General features: G+C 46.4%; 1 long non-coding RNA gene across 1 annotated transcript; it reads left to right on the top strand.

Annotated features, from left to right (window-relative positions):
* The first annotated feature begins 2,474 nt into the window (after window positions 1-2,474).
* On the top strand, window positions 2,475-8,161 carry LOC140387183 (uncharacterized). Its single transcript, XR_011933772.1, has 3 exons — window positions 2,475-2,576; window positions 2,714-2,847; window positions 6,628-8,161. It is a non-coding gene; the product is annotated as an uncharacterized lncRNA (long non-coding RNA).
* Window positions 8,162-8,859: the final 698 nt, after the last annotated feature.

Below are 8,859 nucleotides of genomic sequence, written 5' to 3'. Positions count from 1 at the left end.
TGTGTTGGCCGCCCCAAATTACACAAAACCATTCAAAGTGGCTGTCGATGCGAGTTATGTGGGCGTATGTGCTGTGCTCCTGCAAGAAGACGACAAAGGAATAGAGCGACCTATTGGATATTTTCCAAGAAATTGAATGATCACCAGAGGAAGTATTCAGTGATTGAGAAGGAGACTTTAAGCTTGGTGCTGACTTTGTAACATTTTCACATTTATGTTACCAGCAATTCGTCTGAAACAATTATATATATTGATCATAATCCATTGATGTTTTTGGAGCGATTCAGGAATAAAAATGTCAAACTGCTTTGATGGAGTTTATTGTTACAGCCATTTCATTTAAGAATTATACATGTGGCAGGATGAGAAAACATGATAGCCGATGCTTTGTCACGAATGTAATGAAGAGAAGTAGGTTCGATGGTGGAAGAAGAAGTAAAATGGACTGTATTATTATCAATGTTTGACTGTTTTGTTTTTGTTTTTAAAAATGGACCTTTATTGTCAATTGTTCTTATTGGAAAAGTGAAAAGGGGAAAAAAATAAATCTCTTTGAAATTGATGTTTTGTTTTGTTTTCTTGGGGGGAGGCGTCATGGGAGTGTCCCTTTCAGAAATGTTTTGTCTTATCACAGGGCTTCAGTGATGTCATTGTGTGGGTTGGAGCTGGGCTGTGGCTCTGAGGTTCACTTTGGTTTGGGGCTTGTTTGTGGCTCTTGAGTTTTTTGCTTTCATTTTCACATTTGACTGCTGGATTCAGACAGAGAAGTCTTGTTCTGTCTCTATCCTCATTTTAAAAGCTGTTTCCAGATTACTTGGTAACTTAAAAGAGATACTGCTTTCTGGAAGGAATTCAAACCTGCTGTTTTGGAATGGACACAAGAATATCCATATGCTTGTCTTAAAGACAGTAAGAGTGTTGTGTACTGGGCCACGCCTTTGAAAAGGGGGTACTAGTTTATGGTATCTTGTTATTAAATTGGAACAGCTGAAGGGGGAAATTTATTAAGGGCGATACATAGATTACTGTAGTTGTGTGGGATAGTTATGTTTGTAGTTGATAAAAATGCTTACTGTGTGTTTATAAAAATGTTAAATGAATTTGTAGAACAAAGCGGGTTTTTGATTAAACGTGCTTAAGGCCTCTGCTGAATAACACCTGAAAGGCAGGCCCTTATGCTCACCGTAACCAAAGTCTACAAACAGGTGATACTTTGGAGTTTTCTAAAACCTGGCCCATAACAAATGAAAACGTTACCATAGGACATACATAAATACACAATGTAAATACATAGACATAGAGTGAAGCATACAGAGTACAGTACTACTCAGTAGAGAAGCTGTGTAGAGAGATCAGTTCAGTTCATAAGAGTCATTTAGGAGTCTGGTAACAGCGGGGAAGAAGCTCCTTTTGAATCTGTTCGTGCGTGTTCTCAGACTTTTGTATCTCCTGCCCGATGGAAGAAGTTGGAAGACAGAATAACCTGGGTGGGAGGAGTCTGTGATTATGCTGCCCATTTTCCCAAGGCAGCGGAAGGTGTAGACAGAGTCAATGGATGGGAGGCGGGTTTACGTGATGGACTGGGCTGTGTTCACGACTCTGTAGTTTCCTACGGTCTTGACCGAGCAGTTACCATACCAGGCTGTGATGCAGCCAGATAGGATGTTTTCTATGGTGCATCTTTAAAAATTGGTAAGAGTCAATGAGGACATGCCAAATTTCCTTAGTTTCCTGAGGAAGTATAGGCGCTGTTGTGCTTTTTTGGTCGTAACATCGACGTGGGTGGACCAGGACAGATTGTTGGTGATGTACACATCTAGGAATTTGAAGCTGCTAACCATCTCCACCTCGGCCCCATTGATGCAGATAGGGGTGTGTACAGTACTTTGCTTCCTGAAGTCAATTACCAGCTCCTTAGTTTTGCTGACGTTTTATTGGCTTTGTAGCGATTTGATGAAACTGAGTGGCTTGCTAGGCCAGAGGGCATTTCAAAGTCAAGATCTGGAGTCACATGTAGGTCAGACCAGGTGAGGATTGATGACTTCCTTTCCTAAAAGGGAGCTGTTTTTTTTTTTTTTTAAATGATAATCAACAGCAGATTTATGGGCATCATAGACTTTTGATTCCAAATATTCATTGGATTCAATTTCCACCATCTCCCGTGGTGGGTTTCGAACCGAGGTTGGAAAAATATTATGCTAGGTCTCTGGATCACCAGTCCAGTGTCAATACTACTACTCCACTGCCTCCACTCCTCTGAGACCTGACACAATAGTAGGGGGATGTTATCAGCATTAAATGTCTCATCACCAGTATTTCATCTATCATCGTGCACAGACAGCATCTTCAACCCTCACTGTGGAGGGCTCAGCACACACAGCAGGCGTGCAAGCTTCTCTTCTCCATCCCTTCTCATCACATTCTATCCACTTATTTTCATGCAGCCCAAGCTTGCCCACAGCAGGAGAGAGAGATCCCAGGCTGGAGGAGGGATGGCTGACATCCTGGAGCTGACAACATTTGAGGAGGATGCGGTCACGTTGGCAGGGGAGAACAGAGATTGCTTTTTGGAAAAGGTGCGATTGGTCTCCCCCAGCTAGCCAGTATCAATGAGTCCTCCATGAGTTGATCACATCCTCTCATTCACTGTGAATGGCTTTCAATGTCGTATTCAGCCTGTTCATGAACAAAATCTATCCACTCTCTCTTACAGGCACAAGCAATCCCAGACAGATCACCAGAGCCCCAGCCCCCAGGGCACGTCAGAGGAGGATGCTGAGGATCCCTTCACTGAAGACGCATTACTACCTTCACCTGCATCCTCCATCAGCTCAGAGACACACCCGAGTGGGTCACAGGCGTGAAATAGAACATAAACGCATAGGCTCGATTGGTTATTTTTAGGACTGGTTGGATATTGTAGAAGCCACAGACGGTTTCACCACAAAAGCAGCCCCACTTTCCGAGCTCCTTAAGAAACAGGCCCCATGGAAATGGATTCCACAGCACACGGATGCCGTGGATGCGTTGAAACGTGCCCGGAGCACAGCCCCCTCTTTGCAGGCCCCAGATCCACACTCCCATACGCGATAGAGGTAGCGACCACCGACCGAACCCTTTCAGCCGTACTCCTGCAGGAAAGGCACGATCGTTTAGGACCCGTAGCCTATGCATCACGAGTTTTAGATCCAGTCGAGCAGGGATTCTCAATCTGTGAAAGGCACCTGCTAGCAGTTTTCTGGGCAGTACAGTACTTCTCGTACATAACCGGACTCAACCCCGTAACCATTTTGACCGAGCACACTCTGACACAGCTTTTATTGGACGGCAGGCTGAAAGACGGCACAGTAAGCCAAATTCGAGCAGCGTGATGGACCCTACTCCTACAAGGACACAACATTACCGTAAAACGGACAAAACCACACATGTTTCTGGCTGACAATTTGCACTATGCAGGAACCCCACATGAGTGCGAGATCATAGCCCTCAAGCACAGTACAGGCCCCTTTGTTCCTAAATCGGTACCGAAAAAGACAGGCATCTGACCACAGACGACCCAGCCCACAGCCAAAGCTTTGAGAATTTATATAGATGGCTCCTCCACAGTCCTTGATGGGAAAAGAATCACAGGATGTGGGATTTATGTAGAGGACGTGCAGGGACGCGCTTTAGAAGAGATCGCTTTAAAGTTGCCTGGACACTTAGGTTCGCAGGTGGCCGGGTTAGCAGCCATCGCTTACATTGTCCAGCACCCCAATTCGTTCCCGACCCCAGCAGACATATATTCGGACAGTTTGTATGTCTGCAACAGCCTGACAGAATTCCTGCCCCTGTGGGAATCGAGAGGATTTATTTCCGCCGACGGAGAACATCTACCCTTAGCGCCATCACTCAAACACATCCTCCAGACAACGAAAGGCAGAAAATGTGGCATAGTTAAAGTAAGAAGTCACCACCGTCCCGCCCCACCCGGTAACGTGAAAGCTGACACTCTAGCGAAGGCAGGCTCACGACATGGCCACTTTTGGCAACCCCGAGAGTGCCCCAGTACACGCAGTTCAGGTCTAACAGACCAACATTCAAGACTTAGCCCAGGCACAGAAGGGAGACAAGACATTGAAGGAAATTTTCAAAGGAAACTTCCCAGTTCCCGACAAAAAGTTTTAAAATTCTTTAACGATCCGTGAGGGAATAGTTTTAAAAGATGGCATTTATGTAGTCGCCACCGGTAGTCGCCACCCAGGACAGGAATGGGATCATTTGTAAATTCCATGACGGACATGGACATCAAGGGATAGAATCCATCTTTGCCCATCTCAGACCTCTCTGCTGGTGGCCTGATATGAAAACCGCGTATCCCATTACGTTGAGAATTGCTTGATTTGTGCACAAAACAACCCGGACAGATATGTGAAAAAAGCCCAGCTACGACACACCCGCCCTGTAAATGGCCCGTGGACAAACTTGCAGTTAGATTATATTGGTCCCCTCCCCCCCTGCAGAAATGGATACAAATATGTGTCGGTTGCAATCGACACATTTACGAAATGGGTCGAAGCTTTCCCCTCGAGAACAAATATAGCCAAGGCCACGGCAAAGATCCTGAGCGAGCAAATTTTCACCAGATGGGGACTCCCCTGTAGTATTGAGTTGGACCAAGACTCGCACTTCACGGGCAGGGTCATGAAAAATGTCATGACAATTTTTGGGATAAAGCAAAAGTTCCATATTGCCTATCACCTGCAGTCCAGCGGCATTATGGATACTAAAGGCCACACTTAGAAAAATGGTGCAGCAGCACAACACGACATGGGACACAGTGCTCCCATTCGCACTGATGTTTATTAGAAACACGGTGCTGAGTTCAACAGGTTACACCCCCCATACCCTCATGACCGGATGACCCATGAAGGGTACCGAGTATTTATTTGGACTTGATTTGGCCAGTCCCGCAGTTACCGCCCTGAACCATGAGAAAGCGGTCCAGCACATGTTAAAAAATATTAAAGCAGCACAGCTCGCTGCAGCTGTTCGACTAGGTGCTAAACGAAAGCAGAGTAAGGCCTGCTTTGATAAGACAGTACACCCGACAGAGTATACAGTCGGACAGCAAGTCATGATCTTCTTATACAACCCCAGCTCATTCCTTTCCCCTAAATTTGCAGGTCCATATTCAATCTCGGACAAAGTAAGCCCCTCAGTTTGTAAAATTACATCTCCAAATGGTAAGTCAGGATGGTTCTATGCAAATCAACTTAATGTTTATGGAACACAGTGCAGCCACTCGCACCACCTCTCATTGGCGATGGCAGACAATGAGGACCCGCCCACTGACAACCCAATCCCGCCCTCCCCCAGCAGCAACAGCACGTCCACAGACACGACCTTGACCCCGCCCCAGGATCAAATTTCACCCTAACGCATGATTCGGCTGCTAGCGACAGCGACAGCACAACTGATGTCCCTGAGAGACCCGAACAATGGACACACAGACCAGGCCCCAGTCACTACAGCCCCAGTGACACCGACCATGATATGTTCAACCCCTTCAAGACGATTTATTTGCCCTCACCAGAACCTGACCACCCACCCGACGATAGCGACACCCCCCTTGCCCCAACCGGCCTATGGAACATGAAACATTGGCACTGTGATAATTCCTGTCGTCTGACACGGAATGACGAAATGGACCCCATATCGGCACACGCCGCATTGGCACTCAAACTCTCGGCACGAGTTTGGCACCTGGGAGATGGTGATGACTCTGAGTCTGACTCCCACCATGGTAACCCCTTTGAGACCCTTTTTGGAATGGAACCTTGAGGTGCCCAGATGATGAGAGTCAGGAACTCATTGAGATTTACAGTGTCCTATACTCTGATGGAGCCTGCCCGCTTTTCTTCTTTAGTATGTTTTTAAATGTTATACATTCTCTCTTGTACGATTTTGTGTGTCGGCCTCCCGAATAATTTCTTGATACAGTAATAACTACTCTTCTGACGCCACATGGCAGTTAAGGAAATAAGTTAGTTGGAGCCCATATATTTCCACATTCTTACCGCTCTTGGAAGGTCACTCAAGCAGTGGAGTAACGGCACTGATCCCCACCCTGCCTGAGGACCCCCTATACATTTGGTTGGCCAAGCTCGGGTAGTGGAGTAACGGCACTGGTCACCGCCCTACCCGGGGATTCCACCCATTCTTGCCCTGCCGCGGATCATACGCATCTCATTCGGAGAATTGTTTTCGAAACTCTTTTGCTGTTCTTTTTCATGTCTGTGGTTCAAAGAATGCACTTTGCCAAAACTTTTGCCCCTATCCGGCGACCCTTCGGTTGCTATCCCCCCACCTACAATTTACATGTCAGGATCACTTGGTTGGAGAAACGAGTTTGCAGAGGACAGAGAAATCGTCCGCCCACTCAGCCATCAAACACAGGCTGCGAGAGTGCTTGCACTGGTGACAGAATTTTTTTCAGATGTCTTGTCTCCCAAATGGTTGGTATAAAAAAAAATGAGGGAGTCACATATGGTGACGATTCTAAATGGGAAATTGACGTTAAGGAGAAACAGACAAACGAGATGTTAAGCAACAAGATAATAACAGATATTATGCTTGTACCCCTAGGAAGATACGAAGATACTTAAAGACGGAGAAAAGCCCGAACAAGATGAAGACGAACCTGATGATTTGCATCATGATCGTCGCTGGAACAATACAGTTGTGCGCATTACCCACCTCTACCTCCCTCACCACACAGACCCCGAACACGAACACCCAATACAACACCCCCAGCCCGGACACTACACCACACATAGACACAGCCACTGATACCCCCACATGGTGTGAGAATATCATTAAATGGTACACCCTGTCACACACAGTAGAAGCCCTACTGGTGATAGCTATATTGTGCAGTGTCATCCAGACAATCCGACTTCGGAAATGGAGGAGAGCCTCCCGCCCTGCAGTATACACATTTAGAGCCACTTTCCTCGGACTCCAGCAAACCCCACACTCTTTCTTTCTGAACCCTTCCTCCCTAATAAATTCCGCGGTTGTTGTTTCTTTAATAAAGTTACTTCTTGTACAAAGACACTTGATAAGTAGGCATGTGATGCTGCTATTGGTGATATTTTTTGTATTGTAAGATAGGTTCTTTGATTGTTAAATAGCAGCATGAGTGTAGTTTAGTTAGAGGTTCCCCTTTTTTGTGCAAGGAGAATGAAATATAGGTTTGATTGTTAAATGCCCCTTAGGAATTTTTAGAATATGCGTTGTGTTAGGGAAATTTAGGTAAATATTTTGACCCATAGGACAGAGTAGGGTAGAACCTGTCCTTGATTGAAGGTACCCGGCATGTCAGAGAACAGGAGAAGACCCAGCAGTGTGATTCTTCACACTTCGCGTTGAGGACGGAGTGTAGCCATCTGGTATGGCCACTTGCAACCAGGAACAGAGAAACTCGCAAAGCATAATGGGTAAAATGGACAGAGCAAGATTCAGGCAGGCTCAGAGCCCGAAATGTATATTTGCAAGCAAGGAGTCCAGACGGTATCGAAACTCCGACCAATTAACATTTTGAAGGGCCGATTAGCATTTGATAGCCCATCTCCACCAAGACAAAGGACTGGTACTTGAACGAACGGTACAATCCCAGACATTTTTGCACCACTCCCTGTTCTAGGGAAGCATAAACAACAGGGTCAGTGACCGCTTGGGACACGCCCAGCCATCCAGGCACACGCCCATTTATTGGTTAGAAATCGAACATAGTGATCGGGAATCACCCAATTAGTGGGGTCCAAACTGAAGGACCGCCCAAAAGAGCGCGAAAACTCCCAAGCATAAGGAGGGAGTCTGCCATATGTTCATCCTCTCTTGGACCTGGCGCCCCGGCCACGACCGTCTCCAAGTGCAGCACCACCAGAAGCAAGTCCAAGTTCAACGCTCGCTACCAGACGGATGAGCCCAGCTGAGCAGCAGTTACTTCTCCAGACTCGATAGATCCAGAATCGAACAGCGGCCACTGTTCCTCTGACCTAAGCTGGGTGCCTGAAGTTAAGTACAGGTTGTCTTAGTCGATAGGTGTAGTTAACTAGTAGTTTATGTTGCATGACTAATTGTGTGTGTAAATAAAGTTCCCTTGACTTTGAACTAACTAACTGGTGTTTGGCTCTTTTGATCGATAGCCGGTTGAATCTTGTGGTGGTATCATTTAATACCTGGCGACTCTGAGCATTAGAAAATCGATATGAAAAGAAAGGAGGGCAAACTTACTGATTGCCGTAGTTACAGCAGAGCCACAGAAAAAGCAACACCGGGTGACCCCGAGAGTGTTTAGCCAATCTCAATTTCCCCTGCCTGTGACCCCATCACCTCCAGCTCCACAGGTCAAGGAGGATGTACCTGCCCCACAACAGGGCACACAAACAGGCTGGGGCCCTCCAGGCCTCCCTCGGCCCTCCAGAGTGTTAGCCTCTGGCTGCTGTTGAGTAAAGAGTCAAAAGATCTGCTCCTTTTCCCAAACACCTTTATTTTTCTTTGAACACGCTCAGCACCAAATTCTATCTTCACAACAAATGCCTCTAAGGCCACCTGTAGCCTCTTTACATATCAGTGCCAATTATTGAGTCAATGAGACATCTAATTGGAATGTTTCTTTTTTTTTCATAAATTTAGAGTACCCAATTATTTTTCCAATCAAGGGGCAATTTAGCGTGGCCAATCCACCTATCCTGCACCTCTTTGGGTTGTGGGGGTGAAACCCACGCAGACACTGGGAGAATATGCAAACTCCACCCAGACAGTGACCCAGGGCCGGGATTCGAACCCGGGTTCTCAGAGCTGTAGGCAGCA

The sequence above is a fragment of the Scyliorhinus torazame genome, chromosome 12 (assembly GCF_047496885.1).
Source record: "Scyliorhinus torazame isolate Kashiwa2021f chromosome 12, sScyTor2.1, whole genome shotgun sequence".
Taxonomy (NCBI): domain Eukaryota; kingdom Metazoa; phylum Chordata; class Chondrichthyes; order Carcharhiniformes; family Scyliorhinidae; genus Scyliorhinus; species Scyliorhinus torazame.
The sequence above is the reverse complement of the archived record's forward strand: the minus strand, read 5'-3'. Positions and strand labels throughout refer to the sequence as shown.